This window comes from Lissotriton vulgaris, unplaced genomic scaffold, assembly GCF_964263255.1.
Source record: "Lissotriton vulgaris unplaced genomic scaffold, aLisVul1.2 SCAFFOLD_616, whole genome shotgun sequence".
Classification (NCBI taxonomy): Eukaryota; Metazoa; Chordata; class Amphibia; order Caudata; family Salamandridae; genus Lissotriton; species Lissotriton vulgaris.
Genome location: NW_028251520.1, coordinates 931,888 through 944,691, shown reverse-complemented (window position 1 = coordinate 944,691; position 12,804 = coordinate 931,888). Strand labels below are relative to the sequence as shown.

The 12,804-nt window shown below is 49.4% G+C and overlaps 1 protein-coding gene across 1 annotated transcript in view; it reads left to right on the top strand.

Annotated features, from left to right (window-relative positions):
- Window positions 1-12,804, top strand: part of LOC147662862 (uncharacterized) — a 207,785-nt gene that overhangs the window by 10,656 nt on the left and 184,325 nt on the right. Inside the window, exon 2 of the mRNA XM_086950846.1 lies at window positions 5,948-6,054. The gene's annotated coding sequence lies outside the window, so the exon portion shown is untranslated. The remainder of the gene's footprint in view (window positions 1-5,947; window positions 6,055-12,804) is intronic.

The following is a 12,804-nucleotide window of genomic DNA, read 5'->3' as shown; positions in this document are numbered from 1 at the left end:
GTCCGTGATGTCCTCACTAAAATGTGCGCGGGGTCCTGGTGGCCTGTAGAGGAGGGTGCCTCTGAGTGTGGTCTTGGGGTCGATGTGGATCTGGAAGTGAAGGTGTTCAGTGTTGGCGAGATTGACGTCTGAGCTGGTTGAGATGCGGATGGATTTCTTATGGACGATAGCGATTCCTCCTCCTGTTTGGCCGGTACGGTCTTTGCGGATGATCTTATAGCCTTCCGGGATGGCAATGGTGATGTCTGGGGCTGATGAGGCGTTCATCCATGTTTCTGTTAGGAAGGCGACGTCCGGAGAGATGGTGTCTAGTAGATTCCAGAGGTCGATGGCGTGCCTGTGGACCGAGCGGGTGTTGAGCAGGATGCATTGTAGGTGGTTGGGGTCGGATATCTGTTGTGTGTTCGTAGATGAAGAGTTGTTCTTGGTGCCGTCGAACTTGCAGGAGTAGCAGGAGAACGGTCCATGGAGGTGTCCGGGAGCGGCTTGGACGCAGTTGGAGAGTCGGCCGGGGTTAAGGGCTAGGAGGGTGGAAGCGTCGTAAGTAATGCGGGAGGGCTGGGCATTGCGAGGACCAGGGGCTCTGGCGCTGGGCGCGGTCCAGGCGCGGACGGGCGTAGACGGGCTTACCTTTGGCGCACCTTCGGCGCGACTGGGGCGCGAACACTGCGCGTGACCGCTGCGCGCAAATACTCCTGTCATGTATGGTGGTGAGGGGGGGAGGGGCGAGGGCGGGTCAGCTGGGAAGGCGGGAGCGGGGTGAAGACTAGGGCAGGGCGACCAACAACAACAACAACAAAATGGCCGGCGGCCTTACAGGGTCGATCAGCTGCACTGTACCTGCTGAAATCGATTGTAACCTCAGTGACACACAGCGCAAAGCGGCAGAGGAAATGTGATGCCAGGCAGGCAGCAGCGGCCAGGGCAAGCAGCGGAGCGGCGCTGAATATTTAAATGAATGCAAAGCAGTAATTATAAATAAGCAAAAATATACAGATTAGCGCGAGCAGTCAAATCAAGGCAGAGTCAAGCAGCAATGCAGTAGCGGCCAAAGCGAGGAGCGGAGCTGCGTAACGATACCCAGCAGGGAGGCCAGGCGGGTCAGGGAGCAGCGTGGGGAGCGGCTCTAAATGTCATACATTTGGCACTTCTTACAGTTTCCGGTTGCTCAAATGGGTGTAATTTCGGATATTTATATGTTCACTTTGTCTTGATTGCTTGATTTTTCTAGTGAGGAGACTGTCACTCATAGGACCTTGTCAATCACACCCAGGGAGTCTGAACCCTCGGTGGATATGCTATCTCTGCTCTGGCACCCCTGTGCGGCCCTCGCCCCCGTCCTACAAGCCCCGGGACCGGTCTCTGGGAACCGGGCAGGCCACACGCCCGCCTGCAGGCTGACCGGTGCTGCCAGATTTTGTAGGCATTCTCTAGCCCAAAGCCAACCAAAAAGTAGCCCAAAGTAGCCCAATATTGCTACTTTAAGTAAGATGGGGCAGGGACAGCGTCAAGCAGGGGGTGAATGCAATGGAATTGATATTGCAGCAGGCTGCCAAGTAAATATTTGTCTAATACAGCGCTTTAACATACTACTTTGCTGGAGCGCTGTATACATATTTATAATCTGGCAACTAGCACACACCAAAATTTTACTGCACAACAGGGAAAAATATAGCCTAATTGTGCGTGATCTAACCCAATGTGGCAACACTGCAACACCGCTCGGTCACAAACTGCGCATGCCCAGATACCGAGAAAATTCATTGATATCCGATTACGGATAGTGATGTTGGAATACGCAGGTTCAGATACTGAGACACCACACATATCGAACTGCGCATGCTCAAATACTGATGTTAGACTACAGACGCTCAGATACCGCGACACAGATACAAGCTAGTGATGTTGGACTGCGCACCCTCAGATACAAAGATGCCCAGGTCAACTACGAATGCTCAGAGATGCAGGTCTAGCGCCCAAACTGCGCACGCTCAGTCATTGTTCATAGTGAACTCCGAGCTGCACATGTTCAGGGGAATGGGTGATGCTACAGGCGGCAGAGCGCCAAGAAATCTGTCCCTACGCGGGCAGGTGCTGCAAAGTTGACGATGACAAACGCAGAGGTGGATATGAAGCATTGTATCAAACAAAGCAGAGATAAGTAGATGGCTTCCAGGTGCTGAGAGCGAGATGGCAGGGCCTGGAAATGGCTGATGACGTCTGTATAAGTGTGGATGGGGGTCACACGGGGCATGTGCATGGTCATCACGTATATGCATAGAAGTGTGGTGGGTGGGGGCAGAGACTGCCCCGCCCTGCTCACCCCTCCAGGCTGACACCCCTCCCATGATATTGTGGTCAAGGAGGCCGCCCTTGCAGGCACTAGAGTATAGTTACTTTTGCAAACAAAATCAAGCTATGAAGACGAGGGAAACATCTAAATATCATAAATGACACCCACCTGAACAACAAGAAACCCTAAGACGTTAACTGCTGCAAAGCACCAGAAATAGAATGGCTCAGGCCTAGTGCCCTTGTAACCTGGAGTGGCTTGTGAGGAGTCCCATGGAACTGCCTGGTGATTGCTTGCCTATGGCGCAATAAAAGGAGGACTCCAAACAGCAGAAAGCCTTCATTTAGAGGTGGCAGGTAATGGGACACCCCCGGAAACTGATGGCTTTATAATCTGTCTACCTCTCAGCGCCCCCTCCCGCCCGCTCCACCCAGTCCCGCCCATCCTCATTTAGAGGTTGTGTACCTCCGTGTGTTCGATGCTGAATGTGCAGTAGCTGCACCGTCATAGAAACACTTGCGGGAGGGGTGTGGGGCGTCATCTGCTGCAATTTGGTGTGGCATACATAAGAATGCAAATCAAATTTGCTGTGGTTTTTCCTGCACCCAGGATGCAGAACATGGTGGTGCTGGTCATGGTAAAAGGATCCACGGCTACTGACTTTGGCACTGGGAACAAGGTTCGAGTCTCTGCGATACCGGCTCAACATCATGTGATTCTGGGCAAATCAGTTCATTTTCATGTACCCAGCAAAAGAATGAATGTGTCCTTGTAATGTAACTGGTCAAATTTGAGCCCTATAAATATCAGCAAAAGAAAGCACGGCCTGAGAGAAAAGTCCCAGTGTCTTTGGAACACTGGCTGAATAGCATCAACTATATAAGGCCCTGCCTGAAACCTTTTTCGCTCTGGGGGTCTCCTGAAAAAGCCAACCGAATATCCACCGTGAGCACCCTGGTACAGTAGTTTGGGGGACACTGAAACATTTCAATAAAAGTACTCACATCTTTTGATGGGTGGAACATAAGTTGGGCACTATACTATTCAAACTATTACTATAATTTGCCACATTCCGGACATTCCAAACCTTGCCATCCTGTGTCACCACACTCTCGGCAGTTCACCCTGGTTTGCAATAGGAAACCCAATCGCCTTCTTTGAAAGTAGACAATCAAACTTTCTTTTCCTAATCATATTTCTCCTTCATTTTGTAATACTTACAAAAAAAACCTCTGTTCTACTTCCTCTCCCTGTCGCTCCTAACCACATTAGGTCTTTTAAGCTGCCATGAATGCAAGTCAGAAGCAGTTTCAAGTCAGAAGCAGTTTCAAGTCAGAAGCAGTTTCACGTCATTCAAGCAGTTTAAAAACTCACCCATCTAGCACTTTGCGGAGTGATGTGATAACTCTATAACCTTGCTGAATATAATCTTTCCAATCACTGCAGCAACTTCTCGCCTCTCTGGTGTATTTTTTAGGAACTCTACTAAACCGCACAAACCGTTCATTACATAAAGGCCCTTTGTGATGTGGTCAACACCACTATTCTTAAGAAGGTCCTTCATATCTTGCAAAATCAGTTGCAGACGATAGTCTTTTAAAAGGCAATTTGGAAAACCTTCCTCAAAGAAAACCTCCCTAAAGAATGTAATCACTTACTGTCCATACAACATCCGTATCCCCTGTGTTATTCGTTTCCCGCTCGCTACAGGTTGCCTCGGCCAGCAAACTGTTGTCAGAGTTAGCTTCCCTTCCCAGACACATATTCAATTGTAAAACTGTACTCCTGCATCTTTGAAACCAGTCTAGGAGTGTGGGCAGTAGCATCTCAACCTCCACTTGAAGAAAGGATACTTACTAAAGGCTTTTGGTCTCTTCTTAGTATAAGTTGAGCACCCCACACTTTATTCCGAATATGTTCCGTAGTCCATGCACACCGTTGTAGCTCCCTTTCTGTCATTGCCTGTCTTCTCTTGGAGATAGATATGCAGTGTGTGGTTTACAAATACAACAGTCCATTCTTTATTGCCTTATGTTTGTGATAACCCAACTCCGACACTATACAAACAAGCATCTGTTGTAATTACTCGTTTTTCCTATGCAGAAAGGGCAAAGTGTTGGTGCACCAGCAATGTGAGATTTTATGACATCTAAATCTTTCTGTTGTTCAGTAGTCCAGTCAAACTGTGTCTTTTCCTAATACCTCTACTAATGTTTCTTGAAAATTAGATACAAATTGCTATTGCATTCACATAGCCAGGCAAACTAAGACGTTCTCCTTGGTATCTGGTGCTAGGGTTTTGAAAATAAATTTAATACTGATTTATAAAGCACAACTGTTGCCTTAGGGCATCTATGTGATGCTTTCTGTAGAGGAGAAAAATGAAAAGACTACAGTGCCAAGCAGAGAAACCAGTCCCAAAAAGAGATAATTGATTGCATGTTTCCAGGCCTTTTTTGAAAGCATAAAGGCTTGTACAGGCGTTAAGTGAGAAAGGTATGGAGGTCCATCTTTTTGCTGTAAAGTAGATAAAACTTCTGCCACCCCAATAAACTTTTTTGATTTTGGAAACCTTGACATTGCATGCTGATGAGGAACGACAAGGAAGGGGTAGCAGACTATTGTCCTGTACGACTATATTAAGTACAACAATGTTCCTCTCAAAACTAGAGCAAAGACAATTTAAGGCTGGTCTGAAATGTATTAACCCCTTGCATGCTGATGACGGCCCCCAGTCGTCATGCACTACGGCGCTCGTGTGCTGATGACGGCTGGGGGCCGTCATGAACCCTCCCACTCGCGATTCTGCCGCACAGGCGCAGAATCGCGGCCGCATGGAAGGGGTTAATTGCAAAGGAGCTTTCCTCAGGACACACTGAAACAATGCAAACCATTAATCCTTGTACGTGACACCAGAAACAAGAAAGAGAATGAAATGAACAAAACAACTGATCCTAAATATTAAGGATACTTCAAAGCAAGCAATCATTTTCGGCGACTTCCAGAAACAAGCCAATGGCTGAAGCGTGTAGATCCATAACATCTTCCTTTTCATTTGCATGATGGTTTTCCACGCCAGACCTAAACATGTTAAATTAGTTTGTTGTTCATATCGAAAAGCTACATTGAAGGCATAAGTGCAGTCTCATCGTCATGGGGTGACCTTAAGTAGACAAGTAGGAAAATATAGGTATCCCAGAAAAGTAGATTGAGCATCGCAAGACAATCTAAACATCACTCTTGTTGGTATTTTCTCCATGAAGCAGCACTTCATGATGTTTGTCCCTGGTTTACCACTTTTCATGTAGATTTATTTGCTTCCATAATTACTCATATTGTTTGTTGTTATATTTAGAATATTTTTAGAGTAAACTTAAATGAGGATTGATTAAAAATAAAAGCAAGGCTCGTATAGGGGGACGTCTTAATCCGTGTTGTGTACATTGTCTTAGGATAAACTGTATTTTGGGGAGGAGCTATAATCGATGATAATCCTGTTTATTCACCCTTTGATGTGTGCAAAGAATTTCCAATCTTTCTTCCACATAGGTTACTTCTGTTGAAGAAACAGGTATTTTATAGAGATTATTTCAAATGATTTGTATTTAATTTGTCTCATGAAACACTTATTCTACTTTTCTGTCAATCTAACAGGTCACAAAACAGCAGTCCTACAGGAAACCGATAAACAAATTTGTGTATCTTTCAGAAGTTTGGACACCTTCTTGTTGTGATCCAAGAAGCTTCTTCCCAGGCACCAGGTAATGCAAACTAATTTGCTGCATTTTAAGGTAAAAAATATGAACTAAAACTTGGAAACCTTAACCCATTACAGATTGCCCATCAGTGTGATTACTGTAAAGAGGAATTCCAGAGCAAATATTACTTGTGTACGCCCGGTCTTACACCAGCTTGGCAATTAATATCCACCTGTTGGACTTGGCCCTTCTGGCAGGTTCACCCCTGAACTTTTTGCATTGCACTCTGAGATAATTATAGCGATTTCTGGTCTTTGCGCACTTTAGAACTGTGGCGCAGTGTAAAGTGCGTGTGCTCTCTGAGTGCGTGTGTGAGATTGGCCGCCCTCCCATAGGAATGCATGGGGAATGTGTGTGTCCATGTTAGTTCCTGATGTGTGGGGAGTGCAGGCTCGAGTTTGGTATGTACGAACTCGTGAGATTGAATGCTGCGCGATGATGTGTGCGAAATTCATGTGTCTAGTATGGAAGTGCCACTTCTAGAAGTTGGCCTGTCTGTGCAGTGACTGCCTGGCTTGTGATTGGCTTGAGCTGGCTGGTGTGCCTGGCTCCAGGAGTCAGGATGGGTCTTCCCCGGTGGTGAATGGGAGATCTGCATGTTGATGGCCGGGGAGCAGTGCACCCGGGACCTGAATAGGGCTGGGCTTTCCCCACACAATTCTGGCTCGCCCCCTGTGGTGAGTCTGATGTCCCTGAGCCATCCTGTGAATAGGCAGAGGGACTGAGCAAAACAAAGTGCTCAGGAACCAGTTGTATCTGGTTCGCCCCTTGCCTGCACCTTTAGACAAAGGAATTGTGTGTATAAAAACAGGCTGTGACCTCTTGTAAAATCTTCTTGTTTCCTGACTTGAATCTACCAGTGGCGTGCTGCTGCTGGGGCCCAGGGGAAGGCTTGCCTCCCTGGGCCCTGCCCAGCCCCTGGATGCTTGGAGGACTCTTCTACTTTTTGGATTCCTGACAGAGAGGCTTTGGTGGGGCCCAGGAGGGTCCGCCATGGGGGCTGTCTCCTTGCTGGAGTACCCTGTGTGCTGGGCCCTGCTTTGCCTCCCTGACCTCCAGGACCTGTTTCTTTGCTGTTGCCCTTGCCCCAGGACTTGATGCTGCCTGTGGGCGCCCTGGGAGCGCGGGGCTCCTTTCCCCTGAGGCCGCGTGCGAGGGAATCCCGAGCGTAGGGATTCCTCCTGTGGCCCCTTCATCGCAGGTGCCCACCCTGCATTATGCTCGTTATGGTATTTTATATTTACGGGTGCCCACCCTGTTTATGTGCTCCTTAGCGGGTGCCCACCCCGCTTTTACGTTTATTTTTTAAACCGAGGGTGCTCACCCCTCATTTTGCCTCCGTTAAATCACCGCCGCGGCTGGGCCGCAGACAGGAAGTCAGGCGGCCGGGCGCCTGGAGCGGGCGGGACTTCCGCTTGCTTCAGGAAGTCCCGCCCGCCACCGCGATTGGCTGCCCGCCCCGCTGCAGAGACGGGAAGAGCAGCGTGGCCGAGTCACGGCCTCCGGTGGCCCGGGGCTCCCGTGAATTAGGGAGAGCCCCGGGGCTGCCAGCAGAACGCCACACCAGAGTTGCGGGGCTCCCATGCAGAGGAGGGAGCCCCGGTGAAGGAGAGCCCCGCAGCCTAAATTCCCGCGGAACGGAGCAGAGGAGCCCAGCGAGGACGCCCCCTCCCAGCTAATGGTGAGTGCGGGCGTCTTGGTGGGTCTCCGGTCTGAGGGTAGAGTGGCCCCGCTTGGCAGCGGACCGCTCCCCGTTGCTCTCCCGCATTTTGGCTGCATAATTCCCGAGTCCCCAGAGGGGGGACTCCAGCGTTGGGGGTATTGATTGATTTAGAGTCCCCCGAGAGGGACTCCAGCGATTCCGGCCATGTTCTACCTCGAGCTCGAGAGGCTCTCACGACCCCGGGGGCATCATGGTATTCCGAGCCCACGGGAGGCTCCTACCTACGCCCACATGTTTGCAGGATCATTTTGGAGAGTAGAGCAGTCCCGGTTGGCAGCGGCCCGCTCCCCCCAGTTAGTAGTATTTGTTTCGAGCCCCCGAGGCTCCAGAGGGGGCCCGTGTTCTGCCCCTGAGGGCCCCAGTTGTTTTAAGAGCCAGAGGGCTCCGATGCACCTGTTTATTTCAGAGCCAGATGGCTCCAGCAGTTGGCGCAGTCCTTGTCCAGAGGGCTAGTGAGAGCCCTGTCGCAGTTCTGTTTCACAGCTGCCCAGCAAATAGAGGCAGCTGCACCGTTTAGGTTTTCCTTTTTAGGGGACTTGTTCGTTGGACTCAGGAGTGAGTCGCACCCCTTCATCCCTAATTTGGCCTTCCGCAGCGGTTAGGCCCTGTTCTTGTCCCCAGCTGCCCAGCAAGTAGTGGGCAGCTGCTACGTTTAGGTTTTGGCACAGTGGCGCCACCTGGACCTAAATGTGATTTTTGCGCTAAAAGCTGATTTATGTGCTGATGCTTTGGGTATTAGGAAATGTACTGTGTGTAGTATGTTTTGCTCACCCTGTGTTCTGGTACCGCTGAAAGTGTTTTCATGCATCATGTGTCTTACCTATACCTCTGAATGTGTTTTCATGTTTAGAAGGTTGTTCTTCCTAGTATAGTTATACTAGTGTGTTCATGGTTCCCTGCGTGATATTTTCCTAAGGTGGTTAGGGTTGCGTAGGTGGTACTTACCTTTTGCCAGTGGTTACTGGTTGTGTGCTACATTTGTTATTTGGTGCTACAGTTATGATGTGCTCTATGTGCTAATTCTATTTCTACAAAGTGCTAGTTCTACCAAGTGCTTAGTCCTGACAGTGGCCCGTGTGGCCCTGTCCTGTGTACATATAATCCTTGTAAACATTGCCCGTGCCAGTTGGCACAATGTACATCCTGTGATTCTGATTCTGATGTGTTCTGATAATACAAAGGCTATTTTTATATAACCTTGCGTGGAGTTCCTTTTGTGGGGGGCCTTGTATGTTGTTGCTGGTGGGTGCGTGCGCAAATGCTTTACACATCACCTCTGAGATAAGCCTGACTGCTCGTGCCAAGCTACCAAGAGGGTGAGAAGGGGTTATCTTGGCGGGTGACTTCCTTGCCCTGACTTAGAATGGTGGTTTCTGCCTGACTTTGGCGCAAGCCTTAGCCAACCAGAAATCCCATTTCTAACACCACCAAATATCTAAAGTCATCATTAAAGAGAACTTTTATTCCTCATAATTCACACGAGACATGGCACGCAAATGTACTGAACATAACACGGCACGTGTAAAGGGCACATGGAGCATCAGAAGAAACATACAGGAGCCAGACCACACTAAGGTACTGAAGCTGGCTACAGGGAATTCGGAAGATCAGAAGAGTAACACAGGAGAGACCACGCAGATGCTCTGAATTTGACAAAGTCTTCCATGCTAACTCAGCTTTAATGAGACAGTAGAGTGACTTACCGTAGCAACTCCAACTTAGTAACTCTACTCTTAGGAGATTTCACACCAATTTAGTTCAAACAATAAATATATGTTAGGAAACTTTACTAATGAATCTCCTTGCTGGAGTACCCTGTGTGCTGGGCCCTGCTTTGCCTCCCTGACCTCCAGGACCTGTTTCTTTGCTGTTGCCCTTGCCCCAGGACTTGATGCTGCCTGTGGGCACCCTGGGAGCGCGGGGCTCCTTTCCCCTGTGGCCGTGTGCGAGGGAATCCCGAGCGTAGGGATTCCCCCTGTGGCTCCTTCATCGCAGGTGCCCACCCTGCATTATGCTCGTTATGGTATTTTATATTTACGGGTGCCCACCCCGTTTATGTGCTAATTAGCGGGTGCCCACCCCGCTTCTACGTTTATTTTTTAAACCGAGGGTGCTCACCCCTCATTTTGCCTCCGTTAAATCACCGCCGCGGCTGGGCCGCAGACAGGAAGTCAGGCGGCCGGGCGCCTGGAGCGGGGTGGGACTTCTGCTTGCTTCAGGAAGTCCCGCCCGCCACCGCGATTGGCTGCCCGCCCCGCTGCAGAGACGGGAAGAGCAGCGTGGCCGAGTCATGGCCTCCGGTGGCCCGGGGCTCCTGTGAATTAGGGAGAGCCCCGGGGCCGCCGGCAGAACGCCACACCAGAGTTGCGGGGCTCCCATGCAGAGGAGGGAGCCCCGGTGAAGGAGAGCCCTGCAGCCTAAATTCCCGCGGAACGGAGCAGAGGAGCCCAGCGAGGACGCCCCCTCCCAGCTAATGGTGAGTGCGGGCGTCTTGGTGGGTCTCCGTTCTGAGGGTAGAGCGGCCCCGCTTGGCAGCGGACCGCTCCCCCGTTGCTCTCCCGCATTTTGGCTGCATAATTCCCGAGTCCCCAGAGGGGGGACACCAGCGTTGGGGGTATTGATTGATTTAGAGTCCCCCGAGAGGGACTCCAACGATTCCGGCCATGTTCTACCTCGAGCCCGAGAGGCTCCCACGACCCCGGGGGCATCATGGTATTCCGAGCCCACGGGAGGCTCCTACCTACGCCCACATGTTTGCAGGGGCATTTTGGAGAGTAGAGCAGCTCCGGTTGGCAGCGGCCCGCTCCCCCCCAGTTAGTAGTATTTGTTTCGAGCCCCCGAGGCTCCAGAGGGGGCCCGTGTTCTGCCCCTGAGGGCCCCAGTTGTTTTAAGAGCCAGAGGGCTCCAATGCACCTGTTTATTTCAGAGCCAGATGGCTCCAGCAGTTGGCGCAGTCCTTGTCCAGAGGGCTAGTGAGAGCCCTGTTGCAGTTCTGTTTCACAGCTGCCCGGCAAATAGAGGCTGCTGCACCGTTTAGGTTTTGCTTTTTAGGGGACTTGTTCGTTGTACTCAGGAGTGAGTCGCACCCCTTCATCCCTAATTTGGCCTTCCACATCGGTTAGGCCCTGTTCTTGTCCCCAGCTGCCCAGCAAGTAGTGGGCAGCTGCTACGTTTAGGTTTTGGCACAGTGGCGCCACCAGGACCTAAATGTGATTTCTGCGCTAAATGCTGATTTATGTGCTGATGCTTTGGGTATTAGGAAATGTACTGTGTGTAGTATGTTTTGCTCACCCTGTGTTCTGGTACCGCTGAATGTGTTTTCATGCATCATGTGTCTTACCTATACCTCAGAATGTGTTTTCATGTTTAGGAGGTTGTTCTTCCTAGTATAGTTATACTAGTGTGTTCATGGTTCCCTGCGTGATATTTTCCTAAGGGGGTTAGGGTTGCGTAAGTGGTACTTACCTTTTGCCAGTGGTTACTGGTTGTGTGCTACATTTGTTATTTGGTGCTACAGTTATGATATGCTCTATGTGCTAATTCTATTTCTACAAAGTGCTAGTTCTACCAAGTGCTTAGTCCTGACAGTGGCCCGTGTGGCCCTGTCCTGTGTACATATAATCCTTGTAAATATTGCCCGTGCCAGTTGGCACAATGTACATCCTGTGATTCTGATTCTGATGTGTTCTGATAATACAAAGGCTATTTTTATATAACCTCGCGTGGAGTTCCTTTTGTGGGGGCCTTGTATGTTGTTGCTGGTGGGTGCGTGCGCAAATGCTTTACACATCACCTCTGAGATAAGCCTGACTGCTCGTGCCAAGCTACCAAGAGGGTGAGCAGGGGTTATCTTGGCGGGTGACTTCCTTGCCCTGACTTAGAATGGTGGTGTAGTGTAGTTCCTATTTTCCCAATAGGCCCTGCGCTTTGGAATAATATAAACAGTAGTATCGACGTAGAAGTGCGGATCTTCCAGGCCTCTACTGACTATGCTAAACTTAATTGGGTTTGTTACCAACTAGCTCAGAGGTCACTGGAAACTTTCTTGACTGAATAGGAAGTGATCAGCTTCCTTGGCACAGACAAGAAGGGATTCAGTTTTCCAACAACCGTGCAACATGACAACTTTGCTCCTCAGATAAGAGTCAATCTCTATAGTCGTGTGAAATATTAGACAGTTATTTTACTCAGTCATTTGTGGTGCAGATTACTTTCACAATATGTAGAGAATAGAGAGACGGGCGTTTTCAATAAAAGGTATTATTTATTGAACAGTCTTTCTTCTCATACAAGAGAAATGGATTGCCACAATTGCAATACTAGTTATTAGATAAAGTGCGTACAGTGAAAAGAGTATTGCGAAATAATACTGTAAAATCATTGATATGGTTTCTTAGCCATACAATGGTTTAAAATGAATAAAACATATATACAGTTATATATACATTATGCTAAAATACTCAACTGGTGCTTCTAACTACGCCTACCCCAGTGTGCCGGACCTAAGCCTAACACTTGGAAGGGAGTAGGTAAGTAGTTTAAGTTGGTTTTGCCAAGGTTTGCTTCAAGAATTCTCTCTAAGGGTTTAGTCAACACCATACCTCTGGAATAGAATGTTGGAGGTCTGGTATCTCCTCTTGGGACTCGATATCCCAGTCACCCGCAAGGGTAGGCTGGAAACGCCAGAGCTGGATTTTCTCGGCAGGAGAAAAGACAGCGTCTTTCTCAGCGCGTCGAAGAGGAGGAGGAGGGGCAGCGTCCGTGGGCTGGTTGGATCTGCTGGGGACGGCTGTTCAGCTCCTGTGTTCACCACACCATCGTTCGCTCATTCGCAGCGATAGCATCAGCAGCGATAACGGCAGCTATTAGCTCGTGATGGTCTCATCAGCTTTGGGATCAGCTTGCAGCATGCAGCAGCAGCTGTGTTCAGCAACTAGCAATTGCTTAAGGCAACGTTGGTAATATTTATACCTGAAAGGTGCCTTGTTTGACGTAAGTTTTTGGACATAAGACGTCAATAAAGATGTCAC